Source organism: Puma concolor, chromosome D3, assembly GCF_028749965.1.
Source record: "Puma concolor isolate L17-30 chromosome D3, mPumCon1.1.hap2, whole genome shotgun sequence".
NCBI classification, from domain to species: domain Eukaryota; kingdom Metazoa; phylum Chordata; class Mammalia; order Carnivora; family Felidae; genus Puma; species Puma concolor.
Window position 1 is genome coordinate 43,368,275 of NC_141678.1, and position 23,193 is coordinate 43,391,467.

The window sequence follows — 23,193 nt, forward strand, 5'->3', positions numbered from 1 at the left end:
CCATTGTTCAGAGCTCTACATGGCTTAGGTCACCTTCAGTTCACACACATTTAAACATATCTCTAATACAAATCCAGAGTTCTTCAGGGAAGTACAACAGCTTTTCTTTAAAGGAAATAACCTGCTCCTTTTAAAGTATCTTGGTAGCTTATTGGTAGTGTGTACAGCAGTTTGTGTGTGGCTATCGTAGGGTATGTATTACCGCTTTTCTTCCTCTCAGCTGCTCCAGCGCCACAATTAGGCTGAGTATTGCTCAGCTGCAGCTGCTGGGTGATTATGAACCATCCAGCTCCTGTCTAAACTCAGAGGCAGATTTAGCAAAAGGAGCTATAGTAACAGCAGAGGGTGAAAAAGAAGAGCCGGTGCTGCTGCCAGTATCATTTTAACGTGTCTCTTTGCCAAGGAATCGTTGGCTGCGGCAGCACTACTGTTGTCTTGGAACTAGCAGACTTGATGGCAACATATCCTGGTCTGGATTGAGTTCACCTGATGTTACTCTTTAAAATCTTGAAGCTCGCTCCAGGAAAGAGAGAATCCTGTAATTTCAAAGTACAGGATAATACTGATGGACTGAATTACAAGCCTTAGTGCCCAGGATAGCAGTGCTCCTCAGTTCCCCTTGTTTGAGTGTATATATGTGACTGCAGGTTCCCTGGAGTTTGTAACATATACTCCATGCTACTTTAAACCGTGTCAGTTAGAAGTGCTGCTGCTATTACTGTTTGGGTGTTGGCAGGAGAGTTTCTATGCACGTTCTTTGGACATCCTGCTTTCTCCCAGGAAGTGGAAGACCTTCAAGAAGGATTATTTCTACAACTAGTTGCACATGGTATATCCCCTGTGTCCGGCTGAATTTTGCAAGACCCTAGCTTCTTTATTCTGTTGTTCTTTCCTTATTCCTGGGGTATAAAAAGATGGACATCAACAAACGCAGATATGTTATCAGCTATATATGGCAAGCCCCAGACTGGAAGATGCTATAGGCAAATTTTGCTGCTTCTGAAATGTTGCTCATTTTATAAACATGCTAAGCAGAGAGCAGCAGCATCTTGTCCTTTCTTTTACCATGACTGTCAGAAAAATTACAGAGACAATTTCTTTTGCTAATTCTAATTCTGGCTTTGGAACTTGGTGGTTGGGGGTTAGCTAATTTGGGATGGGTAATAGGGAGCATTGGGAGAATCAGCACTCAAAATTGTATCACCCCAAGGAAGGAAGAGTTAACCGAAGACTGTACTCTTGAAAGTGAACAAGTACACATTGTCGTTGTGGCATGTACTTAGCAAAACACTAGTGTATTGGCTCCTGTCTTTGTGCTCCCACAAAACTCCAATATGAAAGCACATTCTCCTTACATTATAATTACTTCTTTCCATGACTATGATATATTTGACCTCATGCTCACAATGGCAAGGAACTGGTTTATATGAATCTTTGAGAACAGTTTCTAGTAGGATAAATGCTTAATAAATTTTGAATTGTATGCAGAAATGTGGTTCTGTGTATATTTATGACTTTACACACATTTTTAAGATCTACCTCTACTAAAATTTTATAAAACTTAGTGTTTTTTCATATGCTAATATTAAAACAAATGCTTTACATTTTTTCACTCAAAGTTTTGTTTTAGAAAATGATTTTATAACACAGTTTATAAATACTTTGAAAGGTGAATTTAAAGGTCAATTTGATATTTCTGATAAACTGGAGACTCTCTGTAGTTGAAGTTAAGCGAGTCTTTAATATGGTTTATTTTAAAGAAATGTTTTTTACTGTATTAATGAGTATAGAAAGCCCAAGCTATCCACCAAAAAGAAAAGAAAAACCTAGATTTTTCTAAAATGCATTTGACGTCGTATCATGTTACTAGAGACAATATTATAATCATTTACGTACATATCTTCCAAGGACAAAAAGAAAAAATCTCCTGATTTTCTTGATGTAATGCATGTGAAAGAATGCAGTTTATAGGATTTGTCTGCTGCTATTGGGGGTATGGGTGAAGACAGGAAGTACTGAGAGGAAAGGACTGACCACTAACACTTAAAGATTGTTGTGGTTTCAGTCTATGTTCCAACCAGTATTAAACTCTAGATTTTCTTTAATGATAGAGGCTAGTCACTTCTCTGATTTTTTAATATAGTTTACAGTTTCTTAGCATTAAGTAGAAATGGGAGTGGAGAAAGTTGGTGTCTTTTGCTACATAATTTAATACTTACAGTTGTCCTGTGCCAAGTTTATTTATTTCTTACATTTGTTCTCAGGCAATTAGTATTTTACAGATAAGGGCATTTTAAAAATAAAAACTGTCACGGGGCTCCTGTGTGGTTCAGTTGAATAAGTGTCCAACTCTTGATTTCGGCTCAGGCCATGATCTCACAGTTCGTGAGCTTGAGCCCCACATCGGGCCCTGTGCTGACCATGTATAGCCTGCTTGAGATTCTCTCTCCTTCTCTGCTTCTCCCCTGCTTGCGCATGCATATTCTCTGTTTCTCTCAATAAATAAATAAACATGAAAATAAATAATAACTGTCAGGTATATGAAAAGGAGCAAAGAAGGCAACATGGTGTAGTAAGGAAAGGACTAAAAGGTAGAAGGCCATTTGGATTTTAATGCCACTTTTGATAATAAAGAGCTATTTGACCTTGGTCAGTTCAGTAAATTCCTTGCACCTCAGTTTCACCATCTGAAATAAGAGACAGTGGCCAGATGGTTTCTAATATTCTTTCAGCCTTATATAAATGTGTGGCTCTGTTACAGTTGAAGTTTTCCTATTGATAACATTTTAAGGAAATGTTTCAGAATCTAGAATTTGAAATAAAATTAGATAGCAGGTAAATAAAGGTTATAGTAAAAAACTGACCCATAGACTTGGCACTGGACTTTTCTCTAGGAAATGTAGTATTGTCTCATCAAGTGTCCATTTATTAAACCTGTGGTATAACAAATACTGTGCTGGTTTTGGTGGTATAGAAATGATTGCAGTGTGACTACTGCCTTTTAGGAATTCACAGTTGGATGGGACTGGCTATGATTATGAGACTGTTGTAAATTTTGTAGATTGGTAGTTCTTTTTAATGTGATAATCCAGTTTAACACTTCTCTGGTTTTTGATAATATTAGTGTGTGATACATCTGAAACTTTAATGGATCCATATGCAATGGATACTTTTAGCTTCAAGTAAACTGATTTAATTCTCTAGGCCAGAAGACTTGATTTTGTAGATAGTTTATTACAGATATGTGTGACAGATGCAGGTTCCACAACATTTATATAGAAGTTTTACTGTAAGAAGTCAGGTTTGAAAATAAGTCCTTTAAGCAACACTTCCGACTTATTTTGCAGTAAAATTAGAAAGATAAGAACTTTTATTCATTGAAGCACATAGATGTGATGTCAGTTAACAGATAATCATGACTATGATCACTATGATCATGACCACTAACATTAAAACATTTATTTTTTTTTAATTGACAAAAACATAGAGTAATTGTTCTGGATGTTTTCCTTTAACACGTTTAGTTACTAGTTAGAATAAAATAAGCATGGGTGTTAGGAAATGGTTAGCTTTTTAAGGTTTGCAACAAAGATCTTATAAAAAGGGGGAGGGAAGCCACCAAAATTATAAGTAGATTGTTCCCAAAGTTTGTCAGTTAGGTCTTTGAAAATCAAAATCTTTTCTCAGGAAACATTCTTTCTTGGAAGGTTAGCCTTTTTGGTTAGATTTCTAGGCAGACCATTAAGAGTGTATAAACATTTAACAGATATAATAGTGTTTCATTGGTAAATGTATTCTGATTGATTTTCAGGTTTTGTTTGTTTTCTTAAATCTGAGCTCTTTGAACATATGAAATACTTGGCTTACTGAATGTTCTGATTATACAGGGAATGAACTCATTGTCTTGTGAGTTACCCTCCCTCCACACCTTCCCAGCCCTTCACCATTTAAAAATCACTGTTACGAGTTTCGAATTGGGATGCCAAGACCCTTCCAGTGAAGCCTTGCTCTTAAGCTGAATTTGAGTACAGGAATGTCCGTACTTTCTCCCACCTGCTTGCTCTAGGCACTCTAAGCCTGCCTAGTCTATCCCTATAGGACAGTGTGAAGAATGGGAAGGTTTCAAAAGATTGGAAATGAGAAACAAAAATGTGGAAACTAGAAAAGGGCTTGGGAAAACGAGGAGTGAATGTAATGTGGAAGTTTATAATTTCCTCTTTTTTGCCCTTTTTTCTGTTTCCCACCCATTTACTCCTCATAGGCAATGTGTAAGGAAGGAAGAAAGCCTGTATTATGGCAGATGCTATTCTACATATGTAGTTCATATGCATTGTCACAGTTAAATATTTGAAATGCCTTTTCAAAATACACAAATATTGTGGATTAGATGGGTATTTATTACATGTGAAGAAACTGAGGATCAGAAACTATATGTGATTGGCTGAGGTCACAGGACTAGTGGTGACTAGAACTGAATTTATCTGACAATAAGCCTGTTTCCTATAAGACAGCTTCCTTAGGTATAAAGAGCAATTATGGAGGAAAGGGGAATTTATCTTTTTCCTTCTCCCTTAAACTGTACATTTATATTGGGGCTGAGAATTTTCAATCATGTATACTTTTCAATTGAAGTAGCTTTGTGGTACATATTTCATAATAGGAATCAAGGTCATATATTATATGAGCTGGAAAAAAAAGGGCTAATACACTAAACTATAGCAAGTGCTTTCCTTTTGTAGGTTTGGCTTTGTATTGGAAAACTGATACACTAATCCCAAAGCATTCTTTATCTTTTTATAACAAGATGTTCAACCCAGATTAACAAAGAGACAGTGTTTGGATGTTTTTCCAGTGAAGCTTCTTTTTTTTTTTTTTTAATCTAAATTTAATTCATCAAAAGAACAAAGCCAGCAAAAGATGGGTATTACACTAAAGTGTAGCAAACGCTTTCCTTTTGTAAGTTTGGGTTTATAAGGGGTATATGGAGTATATGTGTATATAGTGAGTTTCTCTTTCCTTGTCTCTCCTCCTCCCCTAAGTTTATGCTCAAATATGAGTTCTGACTCAAAACTGGCTCAAACTTCTATTGTGCGACATTGCTTTTATTTCTACTAATTAAATCATTTATTCTTAGATGAGTTGGTAGAAATAGATGGAAGGTCTGCATTGTCTGAATGGTTCTCCATCACATTTCACATATTCTGCAGAAAGAGAGTACACTTTCTAATTTTCCCTGTCAATAAGATGGCAGTTTTCTACACCTTGGTACAGACTCAACAACCATTCAAAGCTTCACTTCCTTCTGAAGGAAACAGTGGGATTCTTCCATGCTGGCTTGTTCCTAGAAATGTTATTGTTATATGAATTCTTTACCTCTGGATCAAAAGTCTCATCTAACACTCCAAATGGAAATTCTGTTTGCTACTCATTTACCACAGTGTCAGATTCTATTGACAGATTTCCTTAACCACCTTAGAAGCCTTTTTTCTTTGGCTTCCTTTTATTTCTTCAGTTGTATGTAAGAATGTACCCTTTGTCCTCTCTAATAAGCTGGAGCATTGTTTTCTAATAGGAATGCTGGCTTGATTTTGTAGCATTATTATCCCACATAGAATATCTACAGTACAACTCCTTCACACATCACTTCAACAGTTCTGTCATTGCCCGTGTTTATTAAGTCTGCATAAGTGTGTTGGCAGATAGGCTTTAAACTGTAGTGCCAAGACTAAGTGATGGGAGTGAGTGGCTGCCACTAGAATATAAGCTCCATGGAGGTAGGGAGGAATCTTTGTTTTGGTACAGAGGTTATCCCAAGCATCTGGAACCTTAGTAGGCACTTATTAAATGTTTTAAAATGTATGACAGTGTAACAGTCTGCCAACAATGTTTGTTTACCATGGGCATGGGAAGAAGAAATGTCAACAAATAGCTTCTCACTGGAAACTCATACAGTAACCGCAGATGCTTCTTACTCCGGACTCCTTGGAGTGGCAGGCCTAAAGCTAGACTAGTGGCATCAGTGCTCTGGATGAATTCAGATAAACATTGTACTGGAGTCCGATGGAGAAGCAAGTATGATTTGGCAGTGAGTGGTAAATGTTAAAGACCAGTAAGAAAAATACATACAATAAAGGGATTCCTTTTTTTAATATCTTATATCTCTAACAACCATTCTTCTTAAAAACTCTGCCACACATCAGTTCCTCCTACATTATGTTGATGTAAATGAGTCATATGCATGTATCTGGTTGTAAGTAGAGCTAAGAAAAATAGTCCTTGGCAGGGCTACCTTCTATTGACAACCTTAGAAGGGGAAAAGGAATTTTTGGTGGAAGGTAGTTGTCTCTGCCACAGCAGGGGAGAGAAAGTAACCTATTAGTTAAAAAGATTACATGTCTGTATGGAAATACACTATTTGGTTATAGAAACATGGTTAGAATATTTGAAAGGTGTGGACAAAGATGATCTTTTTTTTTTGTTTGTTTTTAAGTTAGCTCTATGCCTAGCACCCTCATGACCCCAAGATCAAGAGTTGCATGTCTGCTGGCTGAGCCAGCCAGCTAGGTGCCCCAAGATGGTATCTTCTTAATTTAAGGCAACAATATTAGTACAGATACAAACTGGTTATGATGGAAAAAGTCAAATATCCCAGCACCTCTGGAAGCTTGTTTTTTATAAGCAGAGCATCTGGAAAAATGTGATTTCATGTTTTAGGTGCTAAAGGAAGATATAAAGATATTTGAACTTAATTAGGACCAATAGAAAAAAGTGATAGGCAAATTACAGAAAACATTTTTAGAGGTATAGGGACCATGTTGTCTTGGGTTTATATTAAAAGTAACAGGGAGGGGCGCCTGGGTGGCTCAGTCGGTGAAGCGTCCGACTTCGGCTCAGGTCACGATCTCGCGGTCCGTGAGTTCGAGCCCCGCGTCGGGCTCTGGGCTGATGGCTCAGAGCCTGGAGCCTGCTTCCGATTCTGTGTCTCCCTCTCTCTCTGCCCCTTCCCCATTCATGCTCTGTCTCTCTCTGTCTCAAAAATAAATAAACGTTAAAAAAAAAAAAGTAACAGGGAAAGTAATTCTGGACTTTAAGATGTATGCCCTAGACTTTAGGAAACATATTTGACAACCAGTAAGAGTCTATGATTTCAGATTCTGATGGACAGTATGCCACCTAAAGGAATGAAAAGTCTAAAAATGCCCTAAGCTTTTTATATGAAAAGCTTGGGAAGCACTCTGATTTGGGGTGCAGGTGGGGGTCACAGGAGAATTGTGGATTGTGTCTGCATTTATGGAGTCCTTTTAGTGATTGAGAAAAGATAGTAATTAGCCATATCAGAGAATTTGGTGGGGATAGTGGCAGGTGGGAATGATGATGGAGCTAAAGCCCTCCCCCCCCCCCCATCTCACCTTGTTACTCCCCATCCCCATAGCCACTCTCTACTGGGTCTTAATTGTTTGTTTGTTTGTTTGTTTTTAATGACTAGAACTTGAGCACCTGGGTGGCTCAGTCAGTTAACTATCCTACTTTGGCTCTGGTCATGAACTGAGTTTGAGCCCTGCATCAGGCTCCTCACTGGAGCTACCTTGCGGAGCTTTCTTGAGACTCTTTCTCCCCCTCTCTGTGCCCCTCCCCCTCAGATCAGAGGGAGGAACTCATAATAGAACTCAGGTAGAAGAGGGGGTCAAGAACCTCTTAGGATATTGTTAGAGGATGAATAGGATTTTTAGAATGATTGATGCCTAGTAGAAAGAAAACTAATGACAACATAGATGATTCTTAGAAATAAATTCAAAGCTGGAAGTTAAAAGGGAAGCCACAGATCCAGGAAAGTTGAAATAATAGATAACAGGAAACATCTAGCATGTCTTCTTTTTATCTCCTGACTTCTGTAACAAGAAGATGCTCCTTAAGTTAGCAAAGCTAGAAAAGAGAGTAAGAAAGTAGATAATAGATGGTAAGAGGGCATCTAGCTTCAGTTGATTTCAAGTTTCTAGGTCCAGGAGAATTCTGTCTGAAGGTTCTGAAAGACATTTCTGATATTATCGGGGCCCCAGTTAATAGAGAAATCACAGAGACAGGGAGACATCTTGAAAAAGAAAAAAAAGAAAATTGACTAAATGATGCCTTAAATAAGGTGAATTTTCATAAATGCAGACACTGAAAGTTGCTTTTGATGCCTGTTTAAAATTCTGTAACAGTTTATTAACGTTACCATTTATAAGTAATTGTAAGCTTATAAAGAAGAAGTGCTTTATTGAATTATTGAACCATCTTTGAGTTTGGGTAAATAAATGTATCTAGGTCATCTGTTAGTGGTACTTTACTGTGGGTGAGTGGGTGGACCTGATGAGCTTACTTTCTAGCAGTAAAGGTCAGTGATTCCTTTTCTACTGCCTTTTTTTGGGTCTGTTTTATGTTCCCTTTTCTGTAATTAAGTCTCTTTTTCTTTTCTCTCTCTCTCTCTTTCTTTCTTTCTTTTCTTTTCTTTTCTTTTCTTTTCTTTTTTTTTTTTTTTGGTAATTAAGTCTTCTAATGGCATAATTGGCATTGCTGTTTATCTTTTTGATGATATTCAGAGCCAGGGATAGTAACGGGTTCAAAGCTCCTGTTATGTATTTCCAGATTTGTTGTTGCTGTTGTTAAGGTAGATTGAACTGGAATATATAAGTATGTTTGTTTATCTCACAGTATCTGCAAACCTTGTTTTATTTTTGTTAGTTATGTGTGTGAATGAAGATACCTTAAAATTATTGTAATTTGCTTTTTCAATTGAAAGTGACTGTGCATTTTTCCATGTGGTAAACTGCTTGTTTATAACCTTTGACAATTTTGCTATTGGGTTGTCTTTTTCTTATAGATTTTTAGGTATTTTTATATTGTATGGATATTCTTTGTATCTATGTTGCAAACACTTTCTCCATATCTTTGCTTGTCTTTTCATCTAATATTTTTTCATTTTATCTTTAAAAAAGTATTAAAAATAACTTCCTTTTTATAACTTCTGGATTTTGTGTTTTAAGGATGCTTTCCACAGCTGATGATCATTTAAAAAATTCTGTCTGTAGGTTTTTGTCTTGTCCTAGATTGCAAGTATTTTAACTCTTTACTCTGGAACTCTGCAATTTATATATGTTGTGAGATAAGAATCCAATTCTCTCCCTCTTTTTTTTTTTTTTCCTCAGGATGTAGCTCACCAGTGCTTTTTATTAAATCTATCCTTTTGCCATGGATTCAGAATGCTACCTTTAGAGCATTCACAACTTCATTTATTCAAAGGCCTGTTTCTGAGCTTTCCTTCTTTTCCAGATATTTGCTTGTTTATTCCTATGCTAGTACCACATAGCTTGATGATGAGGACCATGATGACAACAGCAAGAACAGCAGCTAGTTCAGTATTCGTTCAGTTGAGTATTGCCTGTGTTCCAGTCAAAATGATAAATATTTAATCATATTTTAACTAATTCATTTCTCACAAAACTCTATTTTTCTTTTGAAAATCTGGCTTAAATATTCTGACATGTAGCCATTTTATTTAATGAAATAATTTTCTTTCCTTTGTTAAATATGGAATACTTCACAAATTTGTATTTCATCCTTATCTGGGGGCTTTGCTAATCTTTGTATCTTTCCAATTTTAGTATATGTGCTGCCAAAGTGAACACTGAGTTAGTATTCTTAATATCTGTATTTTTACTGATGAAGATGTAGGTTGTGAGAAATTACATTTATTCACATACAAGCTAGGACTGTATTCAGCTCTCTAACTCCATAGCCTGTGCTGTTAACCATGAGGTCGGAATTTACTAGTAATTCCAAAAGTTTCTCAGCTAGTTTTATGCATATACTTGTCCTTATGAGCTTCACTGTGATTTTGATTTAGATAATGTTAATGATTTAGGTTTATTTAGGAAGAATGGATATCTTTTAATAATGACTCTTACCATCTAAAAAGTTATATGATTCTGGGGTGTCTGGGTGGCTTAAGTGTTTACTCTTGATTTCATCTTAGGTCTTAATCTCAAGGTGGTGGATTCAAGCCCTGTATTGAGCTCCATATTGGGCTCCATGCTGGGCATGGAGCCGACTTTAAAAAAAAAAAAAAAAAAAAAAAGTTATAGGTTTCCACTTAATGAGGTTCTTTATAGTCCAGGAGTTTTATTTTTGTAATATAGACTCAAAATGCTTTTCGATAAACTTACTTGTAGATGTTATTTTGTGTGTGGTTTGAAAAAAAAAAAACCTTGTTGGGGCATCTGGGTGGCTCAGTTGGTTCATCATCTGACTTCGGCTCAGGTCATGATCTCCCAGTCCATGAGTTCGAGCCCTGCATCAGCCTCTGTGCTGACAGCTCAGAGCCTGGAGCCTGCTTCAGATTGTTTCCCTCTCTCTCAGCCCCTCCCCTGCTCATGCTGTCTCTCTCTCAAAAATAAATAAACATTAAAAAACCCAAAACACCTTGTTATTGGGAAATAATTTCAAAGTTACAGAAGAGTTGCTAGAACAGTACAAAGAACATCTAGGTCTCTCTCCCTCACCCAAATTTACCAATTGTTAACCTTTTGTTATGTTTGATTTTATTATTCCCACTCTGTGTATATGCCTGTGGGTATTCCCACTCTCCCTACTCCCTATTTGAAAGTTAGTTGGAAAGATCATGTCTTATTTACCCTTAAGTACTTATTTACCCTTAAGTACCCTTAAGTACCCTTAAGTGTGTATTTTCTAAAAACAGGGACATTTTCTTATATAACCACAGTACAATTATTAAATTCAGAAACTTTAACATCACTATTAAACAGTTATCTAACACACAGTTGTAGGTTGAGTTGTGTTCTCCCAAAAGATAGTTTTAAGTCCTAACCCCCAGTACCTGTGAATGTGACCTTATCTGGATATAGGGTAGTTGTAGATATAATCAAGTTAAAATGAATTCATACCAAATTAGGATGGGCCCTAATCCAATATGACCAGTGTCCTTATAAGAAGAGGAAAATGCTATGTGACAACAGAAGCAGAGGTTGGAATGGTCCAGCCACAAGTCAAGGAACCTCAAGAATTGCCAGCAATAATCAGAAGCTAGGAGGAGGCAAGAAAAGATTCTGTCCAGAGTTTCAAAGGGAACATGGCCCTGCTATTCCCTTGATGTATATAGATATAGATATAGATATAGATATAGATATAGATATAGATATAGATATATAGACATAGATATTTTTTTACAGCAGCCCTAAGAAACTAAACACAGTAGTCCATAATGGGTAGTTGCCTAGTTGTCCTCGTAATTTCCTTATAACAAAAATCCAGAATCTAATCCCCGGCATTTAGTTGTCCTTTTAGTCTTCTTTGATTTGCACGGTTCTTCAGCCTTGTCTTTCAGATGTTTGTATTTTTGAAAAGTCAGGCTACATGTTTTGTACAGTGTACCTTAGGATTTGTCAGATGTTTCTCATGATTAGATTCAGATTATGAATTTAGGGCAGGAATGCTATATAAAAGGGATTGTGGCCTTCCTAGTATAGCCCATCAAGAAGCACTCTATGTTAGTCTGCCCCAGTATTGGCAGTATTAACCACTTAGGTAGGTGATACCTGTCAGGCTTCTTCACCATGAAGTTAGCATTTTTCTCTTTTAAATTAATAAGTAATGGGGGCGCCTGGGTGGCTCAGTCAGTTGAGCATCCGACTTCGGCTCAGGTCATGATCTCACAGATTGTGAGTTCAAGCCCTGTGTCGGGCTCTATGCTGACAGCTCAGAGCCTGGAGCCTGCTTCAGATTCTGTGTCTGCCTCTCTCTGCCTCTTCCCTGCTCATGCTGTCTCTGTCTCTCAAAAATGAATAAACATTAAAAAAATAAAGAATAAAAAAAAGAATTCCCAAGCTCAAATAAAGTACAACAGTACTGTAAACATTAAAAAAATGTTTAAAAAATTAATAAATAATATGTGGGGAAATAGTTTTAGCTCAATCATCAGTGAGTTTTGCCTGAATTGATTACTGCAGCGTTGGTTGCAAAATAACTTTCCTAATTCTATAATTCCTTCTACATGTGTTAGTTGAGATTCTGAAAGAGAAAACCTTTCCTTCCTCATTTGTTTATTATTAGAATGATTTATATATTTTTTTAGTCAAAAGGTTATTAGTATCCTTATTTATTTTGTTCAAATTTATTCTATTTTTGGCCAGCAAGATCTTCAAGATGGCTCCTATGTACTTTTTATATATTCCCATGATTTTTTGAGTACTACTTTATTTTTTTAGTGTGAGATGTCCTAGGTTCATCTTGTACTTACCTTGCTGTAGCCAGTTATCCAAGGAGCATCGACTCCTTTTTTTTTTTAATTTTTTAAATGTTTTATTTTTTATATTTGAGAGAGAGAGAGAGAGACAGAGTGCGAGCAGGGGAGGGGCAGAGAGAGATGGAGACAGAATGTGAAGCAGGCTCCAGGCTCCGAGCTGTCAGCACAGAGCCTGACATGGGGCTCGAACTCACAGACTGTGAGATTATGACCTGAGCTGAAGTCGGACACTTAACCGACTGAGCCACCCAGGCGCGCCTCTTCACATTTTTTTTTTTAATAATTTTTTTTAACATTTTATTTATTTTTGAGACAGAGAGAGAGAGAGAGAGAGAGAGAGCATGAACAGGGGAGGGTCAGAGAAAGAGGGAGACACAGAATCTGAAACAGGCTCCAGGCTCTGAGCTGTCAGCACAGAGCCTGACGCGGGGCTCGAACTCACGGACCGTGAGATCATGACCTGAGCCGAAGTTGGACGCTTAACCAACTGAGCCACCCAGGCGCCCCACACATTTTTTAATACAATTAATTAATGGTATGAATAGACATGCTAGTAAAAAACTATTCTTACATTCTGAGAATAAACTGCATCTTTTTTTTTTAGTAGAGAAGCATAAACAGTGGTTATGAGTACTATCCAGTATAGTAATGAAAAGAAAAAGAAAAAAAAAAAAGTGCTAAAGGAAAACTCTGTTTCCTCTGTACAGTACCCTGAGAATACTCTGGTCAACAGATGTGTGGGGATTTTCCCACACTAGTTAAGTTTTCAACACCAGCTGGGCATTCTTCAGTTCAATTCTCATACTGTTTACCTGGAGTTAGCTTTAGGTCCTAAAGATTAAGGGCTAAGTTTTTTAAGACTGTTCTCCCAGTCTTAACCTCAGGTGCCAGTTGCAAATAGTAGACCCTCACGTTACCCACAGTTTCTGTCCAACTGGGACAGTTTTGGAAGTTCTGGTAACTTCCCCCTCAGTTTGATAATTTGCTAGAATGGCTAATAAAATTTAGGAAAATAGTTCACTGGCTAGATTAATGGTTTATTATAAAAGAGTACAACTCAGGGATCCGCCAGGTGGAAGAGGTACATAAGGCAAAGTATGTGGAAAAGGGCATGGACTTCCAGGTAAGCCACCCTCCTGGCACCTCTACCCATGTTCACCAACCTGGAAGGTCTCTGAAGCTTTCTTTCTTTCTTTTTTTTTTTTTAACTGTTTATTTTTTGAGAGACAGACAAAGTTTAAGCGGGGGAGGGGCAGAGAGAGAGGGAGACACAGAGTCTAAAGCAGGCTCCAGGCTCTGAGTTGTCAGCACAGGATCTGACACAGGGCTTGAACTCATGAACCACGAGTTCATGACCTGAACTGAAGTCAGACTTAACCAACTGAGCCACCCAGGCGCCCCTAAACCCTTTCAGTTAGGATTTTTATGGAGCCTTATTTGCATAGGCATAAATGGTTAAATCACTGACCTTTGGTTATTAGCTCAACGTCCAGCTTCTTTTCCCTTCCCTTAGGTGGAAGTGTGTGGTGGGCTTGAAAGTCCACTCGTGGTTGGCCCCTCTACCCTCAGGGGCTTTCCAAAAATCACTACATTACTGTAAACTCAGGTGTGGTTGAAAGGGGCCTCTAATGAATAACAAAAGGTGTTCCTTTCTCCTTTATTGCTCTTACCAGTTAGGAAATTCTGAGGGTCTTCAGGAGTTCTGTGCTAGAGCTCCTTGGCCCTAGCATTCTTCGGCACCTATTACTCTGTTAGGAGTGGTTGGGAAGGAGATATTTTGATAACTCAGAATGTCTGTTGAAACAATACTAAAACCAAGAAAATTGAAATGTCTAAAAGACAAATGGCCAGAACTTCTCTCTTTGATGAATCTTTATATCAAAAGTTAGAAAAACTGAAAGACAAATTAGATATATTTTAAGATTAGAAAGTAGAAAAATATACATTATTATTTGCACTGCATTTTTGGAGTTGTCCTACACTCTAAATTTGAAAAACAAGAACAAAACTATACTTGGTGATCAAATATAGTGGGAGAGGAGAGGACACTGCTGCTGGTCCTTGGTGGTTATAGAATATTAGGGATTTTCAGTGCAGTTACTTCCCCAGGAAAACTAATTAGCTGGTGACTAAGTAATGCCAGTATTTGCTAGCAGTTCAAAAGAGGATTCTTGGGGAGGGGGGGGGAGAGATTTACCTGACTCAGAACCTCTTCACTAGATCTTGTCCTTGTTCCCCCAACTTTTTGGCTCCGTAGAGACACCGGATCAACTCTGTCAGCGTTGGGCTATCAGCAAAAAATAAGTAGGAAGCTTTTTCCTGAATGCTTTTGAAGAGATTAAAGATCATAGGACTAATTTATTCATGTAAGGGTCAGAAAATTTAAATACATGCTTTTGTAATTGATTTTTGGAAAAGGTTTTAAGTATTTTCATGCTTATTGATTTGTTTAGGTCTCCTATCTTTTTAAATTTTAATTTTTTTTTTTCAACGTTTATTTTTGGGACAGAGAGAGACAGAGCATGAACGGGGGAGGGGCAGAGAGAGAGGGAGACACAGAATCGGAAACAGGCTCCAGGCTCTGAGCCATCAGCCCAGAGCCTGTCGCGGGGCTCGAACTCCCGGACCGCGAGATCGTGACCTGGCTGAAGTCAGACGCTTAACCGACTGCGCCACCCAGGCGCCCCTCTTTTTAAATTAAAAAAAAAAAAAATTAATGTTTATTTTTCGAGAGAGAGATGGAGACAGAGAGACAGAGACTGAGCAGGGAAGGGGCAGAGAGAGAGGGAAACACAGAATCAGAAGCAGGCTCCAGGCTCTGAGCTGTCAGCACAGAGGCCCATGTGGGGCTCAAACCCTCAAACTGTGAGATTATGACCTGAGCCAAAGTCTGACGCCTGACCGACTAAGCCATCCAGGTGCCCCTAGGTCTCATGTTTTAACTGAGCTAATTTTATCAATTTCTATTTGCCTAGACAGTCATCATTTTATTAGGTGGGAATTCTACAAAGTACCCTTTAGTCTTTTCAGATCTTGATGGCTCTAGCACTCTCCTTGAACCTAATGCTATGTTTTTGCTTGATTGAAGCTGATGATTTATGGGGCTCCTGAGTGGCTCAGTTGGTTTAAGCGTTCAACTTGGCTCAGGTCAAGATCTCACGGTTTGTGGGTTTGAGCCCTGTATTGGGCTCTGCACTGACAGTGTGGACCCTGCTTGAGATTGTCTGTCTCTCTCTGCCCCCCCCCGCCTCCACTTGTGTACATGCTCTCTCTCTTTCAAAAGTAAGTAAATAAAACTTTAAAAAATCTAGTGATTTATTTGCTGATTTTTACTTGTAAACGATATTGGAATTTTTTTTATTATAGTGAAATAATAGAAAATCAAAAGAAAAGGTAATGAATTAGAAACAGCAAGAAAAAAAGATTTCCATATATGATTGTATGATTTACAAATAAAAATCCTCTTTTGGGTATTTTTGGTTTTTGTTTTTTCCTTTTTTATTTCCTGTTCTGTAATAGGTGTGTAAATCTATGAATTTTGCTCTGAATACAGCCTTTGCTGCAGCTCACTGATATGGTCGAAAGCTGTTATTCTTTTTATTTTATAACTTAGTTTACTCTTTGACACAAGAGTATTGGATCATGAAAAACTTTATGTATTTATCTTATTTAGGAAAACTTGAGAGGGCACCTATGACCAGGGAAAGGGCAGAGGGAGAGAGAATCTTAAGCAGGCTGCATGCCCAGTGGAGAGAGCCTGACCTCAGAGCTTGATGAGGGGCTAGATCCTATGACTGTGAGATCATGACCTGAGCCGAAATCAAGAGTTGGATGCTTAACCAACTGAGCCACCGAGGTGCCCTTCTTTCTGTTTAAGTCAACTACACTCAACATGGGGCTGGAACTCAGGATCCTGGGAACAAGAGTCACATGCTCTACTGACTGAACCAGCCAGGTGCCCCAAACAAAACATTCTTGTGTTACCGTTTCTTCAGGTTTTATAGCATATATTCTGTTGTCAATACTCAATAAAATGATAAAAACATCAGAAAATTGTTTCCAGTCAGAACTAATGTATTCATGTGTATGGAATTTTAAATATCTATTCCCCAAACTAGAAATATTATAAAATTTGGGGCTAAATAATATGACAAATGTTGATGTAATTCAATTCAGTTCAGCAAACTTTTGTACGTACTTGCTCTGAGCAAAGAAATGCTGCTAATACTGCTGTTAAGATTCTGATAAAAGCACAAAATAGTATCAGGAGTAAGTAGAATTCTTGTTGAATTCGAATACAATTTTCCATAGAATATTTGTTGCTCTAGTTGGAAACTTCCACTCCTCTATGTAATAAACCTTAAGCATCAAATGTGTTCCTGTGGTTTTTTAATAAGACTTTTAAAAAAATGTTTATATATACACATAATTATCATATACATGTTTTTTAAAAAGTGATATCAGGATTGAATTAGTAGAGTACAGAAGTAAGGAATGGTGCAGGAATACTGTACCAAGGTTTTGGCTCTAATCCTTAAGTCATAGTAAGGAACTCAAGACTAAGAATAAGTGATCATTCCCAGGGTAAAAGGCTTGTATTATACAGTATGAAGGTAGAAAGAACGAAAACATCCAATTTCTTCGATTAAAAACTTTGTCTCTTTTTTTTAATGTTTTTATTTATTTTCGAAAGAGAGAGAGACAGAGCATGAGTGGGAAAGGACACAGAATCTGAAGCAGGCTCCAGGCTCTGAGTTGTTAGCACAGAGCCTATCAAGGGGCTCAAATTTGCAAACTACAAGATCACCACCTGAGCCAAAGTCCAACCCTCAACTGACTCAGCCACGAAGCACCCTGATCTTTGTCTCCTTTCAATGCAACAGCTTCATCAGATTCACAGTGTTTGCACATTAATTTTTTTACTTAAAAAAGTAAAAGCAGGCAAATTCATATTTTTTGGAGATTAAATTGTAGATGGAATGACGTTTTTCAGAACACATGTCATGCAGATACATATGATTTTATGATATAGATATGGTCCATGGAGCTCAACTATATAAAAACTTGATATGTATCAAATACTTTCTTCCTTTAAATTTAATGTATTCAAATATCTGTAGTATTTCTTCATGGAAGTAATGGCTATTGCTAAATGTTAAGCAATGCTAAATGCAGAAAACTAATATTGTCAATTGCTGTTGCCACCCTGAACTGATATGATGATGTCAGAAGTGTCTGGAAATGGTCACCATGCATTTTGCCTTTCTCATATAGCTGCTATTTTCTTGTCACCCACTTTATACTGAATTGTGAGGCTAGAGCAGTTTTTGAAGTCATAAGCATTATCAGCTCTTTAGAGCTTAAAGGAGATGTAGGTAACTAGTAAATTAGCGTGATACATGTTAAGTTACTATGGGTTAAATTTATTTTTATTTATTTTATATACAGTCTTTTTATCTACACTCCCTTCCGTTTAAGAAGTCAGATTTAAACATTACTTTGTTGACTAGTATTTATCTTTTGGGTCAAGTCCCAAGCTTTGATTGGGAAAGGATCTATAATTCAGTTCAACAAACTTTAAAAGAAAAAATTATGTCTACTCCAGGCAAGGCACCATGTTAATTAATTAAGCTTTTTAGGAGATAAAAAAGAAACTGCTCTCTCCTGTTTATCAATTAAATGTGCTACTACTATAGACCTGAGAGAAATTTTGTATTGGAGGTTTAAAGTTCAATGGCAGATCAAGAGAAGAGAAACACACATTCAGTGAAGGCTTGGTGGAGGTGGGATTTAAGTATGTTTTGAAGAATAAATAAAACAGACATTCCAGAGGGAGCTGATAATATGAACAGAGACACAGAGGAGATGGAGAAGGCATAATATTTCCTGGTTATAGTGTGCTTCTAGCATAGGAATAAGGGGTCAGTAGTATATTTAAAAGTGGTGGCTCTCAAATGTCACTGTTGCTGCTCATCACCTGGGATGTCTTGTTGAAATGTAGACTCCTAAATTCTACCTCTAGAAATTCTAATTCACTAAACCTGGACTGAGATCATGAATCTTCCATTTTTAATAAATACCTGAGGCTACTATAGAGACATGTTTGTACAGCTTGAGGCTTTAAATATGTTCAGTTTGATACTGGTAAGCCACTGGAGCTCTGGAATTTTACTCCCTCACTTGCTGTATGACCTTGGTTGGGTTCTACATCTGTCAGTAAGGAAAATAACTGCAGTTGTTTTTCAGGGTATTTTGAGACTTAAATGAGATAAGCCATTTTAAATATTAAGCACAGTGGCTATAATGTAGTAACTGTTCAGTAAGTGTCATCTGTTGTTTTTGTGGCTGTCATTATCATCTAATTAAGAGAAATGCATTATTTTTTACTAGATTGTAATTCAGTTCATAAGTTGTTTTATTACCGTACATGCTTAATCAGACTACTTCTTGGTGTGTTGTGTTTAGTTTTTCCTTTATTCACTTATTTATCAAAACCTTTTGAAATAAGTGAATGTGCACATTATTAAATATGTATTTAATGTATTCATATGTTCATATAACATGAATGTCATAACCACTTGTTCTCAATTTGCTCACACTGGTTTTTGTTTTATAATTGATAACTAGATACATGGTTAGTAAATTCAATACTTTAACTGTTGGGGCAAAACAATAAAATGTAACAATTGAAGAATTTTAATTCACTTAAAAATGCAAAAATGGTTTGGGTATTCTTGGGGGCTTAAATTCATTTAAAGACATAATTTAAAAATAGAACAAACAAGCTATACTTTTAAAAGTAGCATTTTAGATTTTTCTTTTAAAAATGTATTATTAGAGGGAAATTTGACAGTATGTATTACAATTTTGAAAAAGTGTAATTTTTGGCTCCTAGAAATCTTTTCTGTTGAAGTATTCATATATACTCAGTTGTCATTTGCAGTAGTTATGTTTAGAAGTCACTTGAATACTGGATTAGTGATACTGATCATTTTCCTAGAGGAAATAAAAGGTTAGGTTCCTGTGGGCCTCTGGTTACAACATTTTTGTCAACCGATCAATTCATAATCTTGTTTCATGTGTACTTCTGTTCCATGTGTGACATCTTTAATGTATTCTGTTGACTCATTAACATTGAATTCACAAATAGCACTGTAACTGATGCCCGAATAGGCACACTGCACAGCCTTCTTGGTTTAGGAACCCTAGATAGCACTTTAGCACTAACTAACACCTGTGGGCCAATTGAAACTGTGACATCACCAACAAAACACACATACAAAAAGTGACACTAGATAGACTGCAGAAAGGACAGTCATTTACAGTATAAGAGCCTTGTTTGACCTGAGCTTGGGACATGTGGATCTGGCAACTTAAATTTTTCACAGCCCTGCACGTGTCTGCAAATAACCACAAAAGTACCATGAGCATTGATTTGGGGGTTTACAGATAAATCCTATTAGAGTAAGCTAATTCACAAATAATTCACCCAAATTAAGTACTTGTATCAAGTACCCTTCTCTCTTCTGGGGTGGGGGGAGGAAAATGCCTCCCTGTTTTGGTGTTGTAACAGAGGAAGTCACCCATCTTTAAATTCCTGATAATCTTGGTAATTGCTCTGCTGAGACCAGCTTCCTGTCGAATTCTCATTAGGGGGCCTTGAAGAACAGTTGGATTCAATGTCATCTGAACAGGCTTATGGTAATGCCAGTCACAGCCCTGTTACCAGGATTCAGGCCTTTTACAATGCGTCTGTCTCCTTCCAGGCACTTAGAACAAGGCCAGTTTTACTTGTTCCTTTTTCTCCCCTACCAGGACTAGTACTTCAGAGGTTTGATAAGGGAAGAGGAAGATAGTATCTCTTAATTGGCTTATTTCCCTCTAAGACCCACTTGTATGAGGGAGTTCACCAGATGGACTCAACCAGTTGGTTTTGCTTTGAAGTGCTAATTAAACTGGTCTCCTAATTTAGAAAAGTTATGTTCCTTAGTACATAATTAACTAACACATGATACATCTCGAGTCAAAACATGTTCACCGTCTAAACCCTAATAGATCAATATAATTTTGGCAGCGTATTGATTACAGGTATAGGCACTGTGGCAAGCAAAATTATGGCTTCCCCTAAAAATCCACATCCTAATTCCTAGGACCTGAAAATGTGTTAGGTTACATAGCTAAGGGGAATTTTTCTTTTCTTTGTAACTGCAAATTTCCTTCATGTTCACATATTAAAATTTAAATAGCAGATGTATATAAAGTAAAAAGGTGATGGATGCACTAACTTATTTAGTCCAGACAGTAACCATTGAAGATACGAGCCATTATTAACAAGAAAGGTTTTGGCCACATACATGACAAAATATGTATATCTCAAAATGGGCATTTTTTGCCAATAAGAAATTTGGAAAGACTCAGTAATTTTACCATTCTTGTTTCCTTTAAATAGCATCTGTATTTTGTTTATTATTAAACAGCTAAAAAAAACTTCATTAGTTGTATATTACAAATATTAGTATCAGGTAAAAAATTAACCAGTAAATGATATGTAGAGAAGGTTAGAAAAATCTATGTACAGGTAGGGAAGTAGATATATTAACTCCCTCCTTAATGTTTTATGCTGATTTTTCCAATTCAACTAAGTTGAGCTCTCAGATTTAGTTTCGTTACAACATTGGATCTATACTTACTGCTAGGGAGCTATAAAAGGTTATGTGATGATTTTTCCCAAACGTTTATCCCACTTTATATAAGGTTTTCTTTTCTGTTCAGTTTGGAACAAGATACGTGCTAATTCAAAATTTAAAAAGTGTTTTTGAGATCTTTTCCCAGCTCTGTTTGGGTCTCTAGATAAAAGTGTGCTGTACAATTTGAAACTTTCTTAGAATATCTTTAAATCTTTTTCTTTTATATTAAAAAATAAGTATATTTGTAGTCTGTTTTGCACCATTAACTGTTCAGATCAGAAGTTCAGAAAGTTAAAAATAAAGAGGATAATCCTTTTTACATGTTTCATGTTGATATATTTTCCATTCATTAAAATCTTTAATGACACTTCTTTAAGTGTCACTTAAAACTTGACTAATTACTAATATATTCTTATTGGAGCTAATTCACTTAAATAATTCTTGTGAAGCATTAATAGTGTTTACTTAATCGATGGAGTAATAAGCCCCTAGTGTTTTGATTGCTTTAACTCCCTCATTTTCTGAGATTTTCCCCATCTGTTATGTTTCAGTGGTGATCCTACCTCCTAGCTGGAGGGGATTGAGCCACATGCAGACAGCTGACCCAGTGTGGGCTAGAGTTCTTTAGGAATTTGAAGTTGATACTTAAAATCCCTCTGTGTAGGTCTAAAATGAAGATCCATAACTCTGGAACTATTGGCAGCCATCTTCTACCCTGTAAAGAATCAAAAAAGTCATTCTGCCACAGGAGACAAGAATGAAGTAGATGAACAGGGTAGCAGAGGTGAAGGATGGGCAGAGACTGAGACAAACACACAAGGGGGAAGGAGGAAAGAGATGCATAAATAGGGAGGGGAGGAGAAGATGGGGAGGAAAGGGTTGGAAATGGGGCAGACAGAAGGACCAGGAAAAGGAAAGCAAATAAATTTACATTTTATTACTTAAGTTCCTGGTTCTAGTTTTTCTTTATGACTTTGAATTGCATGTGAAACTCCTGTAGGCTTTATAAAAATACTCTGTTTTGTTTAAGCTACCTCTAGTCAGATCCTGTCCTTGTAGCCGGAAGAGTCTTAACCAAAGCAAACACTTGCCTTTTGTTCAGGTATATGTTAGCTGCTCTCTATATAATGTCAGTTACTTGTCACAACCTTGGAAGATAGGTATTATTAATCCTCGCAAAAAGAGGAAACTTGGGTTTAGGAGCAATTTAAGTAATTTGATAAAGGATCACAGTAGCTAATAAGTGACAGAAGCAGGATTGAAATGTAGGTCTAACTCCAAAGTTAGTGCTTACTCATTCACTCTAAAAATACTGGATATCAGCTGTGGGGTAGATGGTAGGCCAAGCTACAATAGAGACAAAAAAATTGCTGTCCCAGAATTTACAGTTCAGAGGAGGATAGAGACAAATAGGCAGTGACAGTTCAGCATAGTAAATGGTGGTGGGAGGGAATAAAATGTGATGTAAGACCACTTGAGAGGTCAGAGAAGATTCCTCGAATGTTTAAGTTAAAGCCTGAAGGTTAGGTAGTTATAAATCAAGCATAAAGAAAGGTAGATTGTGCCTAGCATTTATGAAGAGAACATAGTGCATTTGAAGATCTAAAAGAAATTGAGTATGTAGGGAGCATAGAATGTAGGGGATTAATGTAAAGAGATGGGCCAGGAGAGGTAAATAAAACAAACCCTGCGGGGCCTTCTGGTTCATATTAAGGGGTTTGGACTTTATTTTTGGGAGCAGGAGGGGGTTGGGGTCATTGAAGGCTCCTGTTAACCTTTAAAACTGTCAGTTATTTTGTCCAGGAAAATGGGTTTATCTGGGAATAGCATAGCATTGCAATTTGGGGCAAGTTGAGATCAAAGAAGAACTTTACTTTCTAGAGAAAAGGAGGAAGTTGGAAGTTGAACAAAAGTCCTTTGGAGGAAGTGAGAGTTCAGATATGGTGATGGTTTCTCATTGACTGAGTTGTGGTATTTTTCTGTTGGTTGAGCTTGTTACTGGTCAAGGAGAAATTCTCTCCTCTCGGAGAAGTAAAGTGGGCTTCTTCTTGTTGGGAATGCAATGTATGTTTCTTCCTGTTGGGGCCTGTGGTTGAGGACAAGTGGTGGGGCTGGAAGGCTCCTCTTCTGGTCTCCTGACTCCATTTTAAATGAGGTTTCCTTTATTTAGTTTCACACTCTTAATCAGATTTTCTTTGTAGAAAACAC

General features: G+C 37.1%; 1 protein-coding gene and 1 non-coding gene across 4 annotated transcripts in view; one reads left to right on the forward strand and one right to left on the reverse strand.

The window, feature by feature from the left end:
• Positions 1–23,193, forward strand: part of YES1 (YES proto-oncogene 1, Src family tyrosine kinase) — a 68,182-nt gene that overhangs the window by 4,098 nt on the left and 40,891 nt on the right. The window lies entirely within an intron of this gene.
• LOC112868475 (U6 spliceosomal RNA) lies at positions 9,562–9,665 on the reverse strand. The gene has a single exon (XR_003224299.1). It is a non-coding gene; the product is annotated as a U6 spliceosomal RNA (small nuclear RNA).